The sequence below is a fragment of the Oryx dammah genome, unplaced genomic scaffold, assembly GCF_014754425.2.
Source record: "Oryx dammah isolate SB20612 unplaced genomic scaffold, SCBI_Odam_1.1 HiC_scaffold_11072, whole genome shotgun sequence".
Lineage (NCBI taxonomy): Eukaryota > Metazoa > Chordata > Mammalia > Artiodactyla > Bovidae > Oryx > Oryx dammah.
In genome coordinates this window covers 1,113,712-1,120,771 of record NW_024080466.1, presented here as the reverse complement: position 1 = coordinate 1,120,771, position 7,060 = coordinate 1,113,712, and positions in this window count along the sequence as shown.

Below are 7,060 nucleotides of genomic sequence, written 5' to 3'. Positions count from 1 at the left end.
ATGCAGGCAATTGTAATGTCCCAGAATAACTCATTGGCAGAATTGAGACTTCTAAACTATATATTACTATTACTATTTGCACTTGTTTCTGCTCTCTTTCTAACTTTCCTTTTATGCCTTCATTAAAAATATTAATGTGTATGAATCATCACAAAAGAGAACAATCAGTCGCTTTTAATTCATTATTTCATGAAATATTTATTAAATACCTACTGATTGCCGTAACAGCATTCAGAACAGGCAGTGGAGTTATTAATACAGAGGCCTACTTTCACTAAGTTGGTTATATTCAGGGTAATATAATATTCATTGAAAATGTATGAAAATCAAAGTTAAGAAAAAATAACTTATCATATAAAATATTCTTCCCTGAAGGTATACTTAATCTTTGGAGGTAGACAGCAGAAGGATAAGCATCATATCTTCTGTGTATTATTCATCAAGAAGAAAATAAGATTATAAAGGGGTTGTGAAAAAGATTTTCATGTTTCTTGCTTGGTAGAGTGAGATAGTAAAAGAGGATAATTATTAACCTATTCTTCATTTGAGATTTTTGCTAATTCTGAGAATATCAGATATGTGTTAAAAATGAGAGTCAATATTCAGAAGTTTGGTCAATTCAGTTTAACCCCATTATTAAATATCCTCCTGCAGAAAAATGGCATTTTCCTACATTTTTAACAATACACATTTTTAACATTTTAGCATATCTGAAATTGGGATTTGCCTTAAAAGTGTTTGGTGAACTTATCCTCTTATTATTTGAGTGGTACATCTTATAGCTGATTTCTTCCCAGAATCTAAAAAAAAAAACAACAAAAAACATAAATAAGAGCCAAATAATTTTTTGTGAAATATGATTACTATTATTATAAGACTTAACTTTCATTTTAAATGATAACACGGTGAGAGGATGTATTGATGATTTTGTTCGTGACACCGATTGAATCGCTGTATCTCACTGTCCACACTGTTCGCTGAACCCAGGAAAATTGAGACTGGAAGGAGACTCAAAGAGCCGTTGGAACTTCAGACAGAGCATCTGTCGTATAATACAACATAATTGCACACAACGCTTCAGAGCTTCTCCAGGTGAAACTTAAAGAGACGTTTCGCACCAAGTACCCCCTGACCAAGTGAGCACCTCATGACGCGCTGGCACAGTGCTGCAGTGATCTCAGCTGCTACGTAAACCCCCTGTAGCACATGTGCAGCGTTAAGTGATCTCAGCTGTCACACAGTCATTATTTACAAAATGTGGAGCAAGAGAGCCTGAACATGCCATCTTGGCTAATTGGCTCTCTCCCTACAGAGCAACAATTAAGTGTCATAAAATTTGTATATTTTAAATCATTAATGATTGAGAATCAAGTAAGATTCTCAATAAAAAGACTGTAATAACATACATATCTTAAAACAAGAATGAAACAGTGCATATCTGTGCAATGAACACTGAGTATAGCAAAAGGATTAAATGTGCCATCTTCTTTGTTTTATTAACTTACATTGAAATAGAAAATAAAAGTAATTTGAGTAAGATGCATTAAGCAATTTCTTATACCAATCAACAATTTCATTACTATGGACTGACCTGGCATTTAAATATTAGGCTCAAGAATTGGCATTGTTATGAAAATGGAATAGTCCACAGTAAATTTCAATATTATGTTCTTGATGGTATTAGTAGATCAAGAATGGAGTGTAAAAAACTAGAAATGCCTTTGTCTTCATTTGTAGAAAATGGAAATCAATATACTGATTGGATGTTGCCTGAACTTTCACCATCTAAATTAAAAATACTATTGGCTGGAAAGTTTGAATCTTTATCTACATCTGGAGTCAATTCTAGGAAAAATAGCAGTTAGCTGATACAATATTTCATGTCTACTTCTGCCTTATCCAAGCATCTTATCCACGTTTGCTTGCCTTTCTAGGGAGAACATGCTCTTGATTCTGTAAAGAGTGTGCTCTTTACAGTCTTGAAAGACCTTAAAAATCCCAACTTTTTAGGGGGTTGATATATAAATAACTTTGGGAAAGTTGCCCTCGAAAATGCTCATTTGTAAAGTAGCAACATGGATAAGCTCTTAGGTTTGTTTTAATAACTAAATATTACAGAAATATTATTGTGTGTGTGTCAGATACACAATAAACATTAGCATTTCTCTACCTTGGGTAATATTAAATTAGCTACTAAACTTTTCATATTTCATGTAGTTATTTTGTTCTCCAAATAAACACAGTTGAGACCAGGTTTGACAGAGTTAGTATAAAAAACATACAGCTTTTCTAATATAAAAACTGTTTTCTTTGCTGTATTTGTTAAATAGCCATAGTGGGTAGAAATGATCAATTTATTTTATTCATGTTGTAAGAAAATGCATGTCTAGAATTATTGTAAATAATCTTTAAAAATACTAGAATCTGTGCAGAAATTTACCTTTACTGCATTTTTCTTTTCCTTGGATAGTTCCTATGATTTCAAAACTAAAATTTCATTTAAATTTAATTTAAAATATATCAAAACAATAACCAATTAAAAGTTTTATAATTAGATAATCATGTGAATTATATTTATTTCTATATTGATCACTTCTTGAATATTTCAGTCTTTTCCATCACACCTTCAGAATTCTTCCTTTACTGTTGATGAATCCTATAAACATGGGACACGAAATGGATAATCAATGAATGCCAAGCTACAGGAGCCAGAGAAATACAAGAAGAAGGAAAAGAAAAGACAGGGAAGGGAAAAGAGAGAGGGGAATAAGGGAAAAAAATGTAGGGTGAGGATGAAGGAGAGACAGAAAATGGAGGAGGAGTACATACATGGTGAAGCCATGCCCAGTAGTACCTCATATCAAGCTTTATGCAATACATTTTAAAAGCAATATTTTTTCTGCTATTTGTTTAGGGCTCTGAAATGCAAGGCAATTGCAGATAGAGAATAAAAGCTGTCTGTAATTTTCTTTTAACACAAGACCTTTTAGCAGGTCTATAGTCAAGGAAGCATCCCCTCACAGAGATCTCAAATATTCCACTAAACCACAGCAACTTCACTCTCTCTACCCAACTCTGTATAGTACTTGCTTCTCTATGTAGAGCCTAGCACTGCCTGAAACAATGATGTGTGGATATTGTTTTCTATCTCCCGTTCTAGAAATCCCTGTAAGTCCAGGGGTTTTGTCATTCATTTTTCACTGCATTATAATACCTAGAATAGTGCTTGATACATATTAGCAAAACCATATGAATTTAGTGAATAAATGAGTTTAAGAGAGTGACCATCGCATAGTCCAGGGAAGAGGAAAAATAGTGTGAGACACGGAGCAGATCACTCAGACTAAGAAGAGTAAGAAACAGCAAAGTCACAGTCATTCCCAGAAGTAAGAAACATATAAAAGAAAAAACAAACAAACAAAAAACCCTTTCCTTGCCAAATTCTACAGAGGGTGAACTATAAATTCATATTAAAACCCACTATTAGGTTTTTAGAATGCATTTTGCTATTTGTAATTATGCTTAGAATACTATGGTAATTAATATATAGTTTTCCATCTACAAAGTGGATCAGCCATTTCTTTTCTTTATTTTCCCCCTTTATTGAGATATAATTGACATACAATACTGTGAGTTTTGGACTTCCCTGGTGGCTCGGCCGGTAAAGAATCTGCCTGCAATGGGAGGCACTTCCTGGTTCAATTTTAGGTTCGATTCCTGGGTCAGGAAGATCCCCTGGAGCAGAGAATGGCTACCCACTCCAGTATTCTTACCTGGAGAATGCTATGTACAGAGGAGCCTCATGTGCTACAGTCCATGACTGAGTAACTTTTCCTCAATTTTACTGTGAGTTTAAGATGTACAACATGTTGATTTAATAACATATATATTGCAAAATGATTACCACTATAGCATTTGTTATTATTTACATCATATCATATAACTACCATTTTTTGTGGTGAGAATATTAAAGATCTACTGTCTTAGCAACTTTCAAGAACATAATACATAGTTATAATCACTATACTATAATTAGATCCCTAGAACTTACAGCTGGAAGTCTGTACTCTGACGAATAATTACCTTTTGCCCCCAACTTTCCAGTCTCTAGTAACCACCACGCTAGTCCTTTATATCTACTAGTTCAGCTTTTTAGGTTCCACATATAAGTGATACCATGCAATATGGGCCTTTCTCTCTTAGCCATTTCTAATGAATGTCTTCTGTTGTATTTATAAAGACATGCATTAATTCACTCATTCAGACACTGCTAAAAAAATATATGTTTGGACTTGACTAAAACTTAACAATTGTACCTCTGGTGCCCAGAGCAGACAGATCGTTAAAACTGGTGCATTAGCAATACTTCTAATAGTGCAAACCAACACAGAGATAGTTTGGCCAGCTGATTGTGAATATCAACTTTATGGTCACAGAAAAGGAGTTGTTATTGTACCTTTCCTTTCATAAACCATGAACTATAACAGAAACTGATATTAGAACCTATTCTAGAAGTCAAAACAAGGAAGAGAAATAGGGCTTTATATACGACCCAGATAATCATGATGTGATCACTAATCTAGAGCCAGACATCTTGGAATGTGAAGTCAAGTGGGCCTGAGAAAGCATCACTACGAACAAAGCTAGTGGAGGTGATGGAATTCCAGTTGAGCTGTTTCAAATCCTGAAAGATGATGCTGTGAAAGTGCTACACTCAATATGCCAGCAAGTTTGGAAAACTCAGCAGTGGCCACAGGACTGGAAAAGGTCAGTTTTCCTTCCAATTCCAAAGAAAGGCAATGCCAAAGAATGCTCAAACTATCACACAATTGCACTCATCTCACACGCTAGTAAAGTAATGCTCAAAATTCTCCAAGCCAGGCTTCAGCAATACGTGAACCGTGAACTCCCTGATGTTCAAGCTGGTTTCAGAAAAGGCAGAGGAACCAGAGATCAAATTGCCAACATCCGCTGGATTATGGAAAAAGCAAGAGAGTTCCAGAAAAACATCTTTTTCTGGTTTATTGACTATGCCAAAGCCTTTGGTTGTGTGGAAAATTCTGAAAGAAATGGGAATACCAGACCACCTGACCTGCCTCTTGAGAAACCTGTATGCAGGTCAGGAAGCAACAGTAAGAACTGGACATGGAACAACAGGATGGTTCCAAGTAGGAAAAGGAGTACGTCAAGGCTATATATTGTCACCCTACTTATTTAACTTATATGCAGGGTACATCGTGAGAAACGCTGGGCTGGAAGAAACACAAGCTGGAATCAAGATTGCCAGGAGAAATATCAATAACCTCAGATATGCAGATGACACCACCCTTATGGCAGAAAGTGAAGAGGAACTAAAAAGCCTCTTGATGAAAGTGAAAGAGGAGAATGAAAAAGTTGGCTTAAAGCTCAACATTCAGAAAACAAAGATCATGACATCCGGTCCCATCACTTCATGGGAAATGGATGGGGAAACAGTGGAAACAGTGTCAGATTTTATTTTGGGGGGCTCCAAAATCACTGCAGATGGTGACTGCAGCCATGAAATTGAAAGACACTTGCTCCTTGGAAGAAAAGTTATGACCAACCAAGATAGTATATTCAAAAGCAGAGATATTATTTTGCTGACTCAGGTCCATCTAGTCAAGGCTATGGTGTTTCCTGTGGTCATGTATGGAGGTGAGAGTTGGACTGTGAAGAAGGCTGAGCCACGAAGAATTGATGCTTTTGAACTGTGGTGTTGGAGAAGACTCTTGAGAGTCCCTTGGACTGCAAGGAGATCCAACCAGTCCATTCTAAAGGAGATCAACCCTGGGATTTCTTTGGAAGGAATGATGCTAAAGCTGAAACTCCAGTACTTTGGCCACCTCATGCGAAGAGTTGACTCATTGGAAAAGACTCTGATGCTGGGAGGGATTGGGGGCAGGAGGAGAAGGGGACGACAGAGGATGAGATGGCTGGATGGCATCACAGACTCGATGGACGTGAGTCTGAGTGAACTCCGGGAGATGGTGATGGACAGGGAGGTCTGGCGTGCTGTGATTCATGGGGTCGCAAAGAGTCGGACACGACTGAACGACTGAACTGAACTGAATGGCTTCCCTGTTGGCTCAGACAGTAAAAAATCTGCCTGCAATGCAGGAGAACAAGGCTCAATCCCTGGGTCAGGAAGTTCCCCTAGAGAAGGGGATCTACTACTCCAATATTCTTGCCTGGAGAATCCTATGGACAGAGGAGACTGGTGGGCTACAGTCCATGGGGTCACAGAGTCAGACACAACTGAGTGATTAAGCTTTCACTTTTACTTTCAACTATATGCCAGACATGAATTTAAATACTCAAAATAACCAATACAGAATTGTAAAGTAAAATAAAAAATTAAATTAAATTAAATTAAATTAAAAAAAAAACCCAACATGTGTTATTCTTGTTAAGAATAGGGAGATAGGCTTAGAAAATGTAAATGTCCATTCAGGTTCACATAGAGAGTGGTGAATCTGGGATTTAAACCCGAATACCATCAAAAGATCAGCTACAAAGCTCACTGTTTGCAGTATACTTCTCCAAAGTGCATAAACTTCATTTCAAATACTTCACATCTAATTCTGTGTTAGTTTGTATTCTATAATAGGAATCATTTCTATGGCATAATCTTCTTTCTCAATGCAAGTATATGGATCTGTTTCTTCAAAGAAAGAATCTACTCCAAAAATACACTGAGCAAATTTTTAAAAGACAAAATGTAAATTCAGAGTATTATTTCTTGTCAATAAATTCACTGTAGAATATGGCACTAACATCAGGTCTAGACTACCTTTTCATACAGTTGATACAGTGACATAAATGATATTATTTCACTGAATAAAAAGTGATACAGAAAAGGGAATTCATATTTATTTACATAAAGTTTTTTAGGTACACTGTATATTTTCTATTGTAGGCATCATTTTAAATAATATAAAGTAAGCGACAGATTCTCAATTGGAAGTTGTTTCCCAAAATAAGCTTTTAAAACTGAACATCTTAAAAAGACCAGTATATACCCATAAAATGCCATTTATCT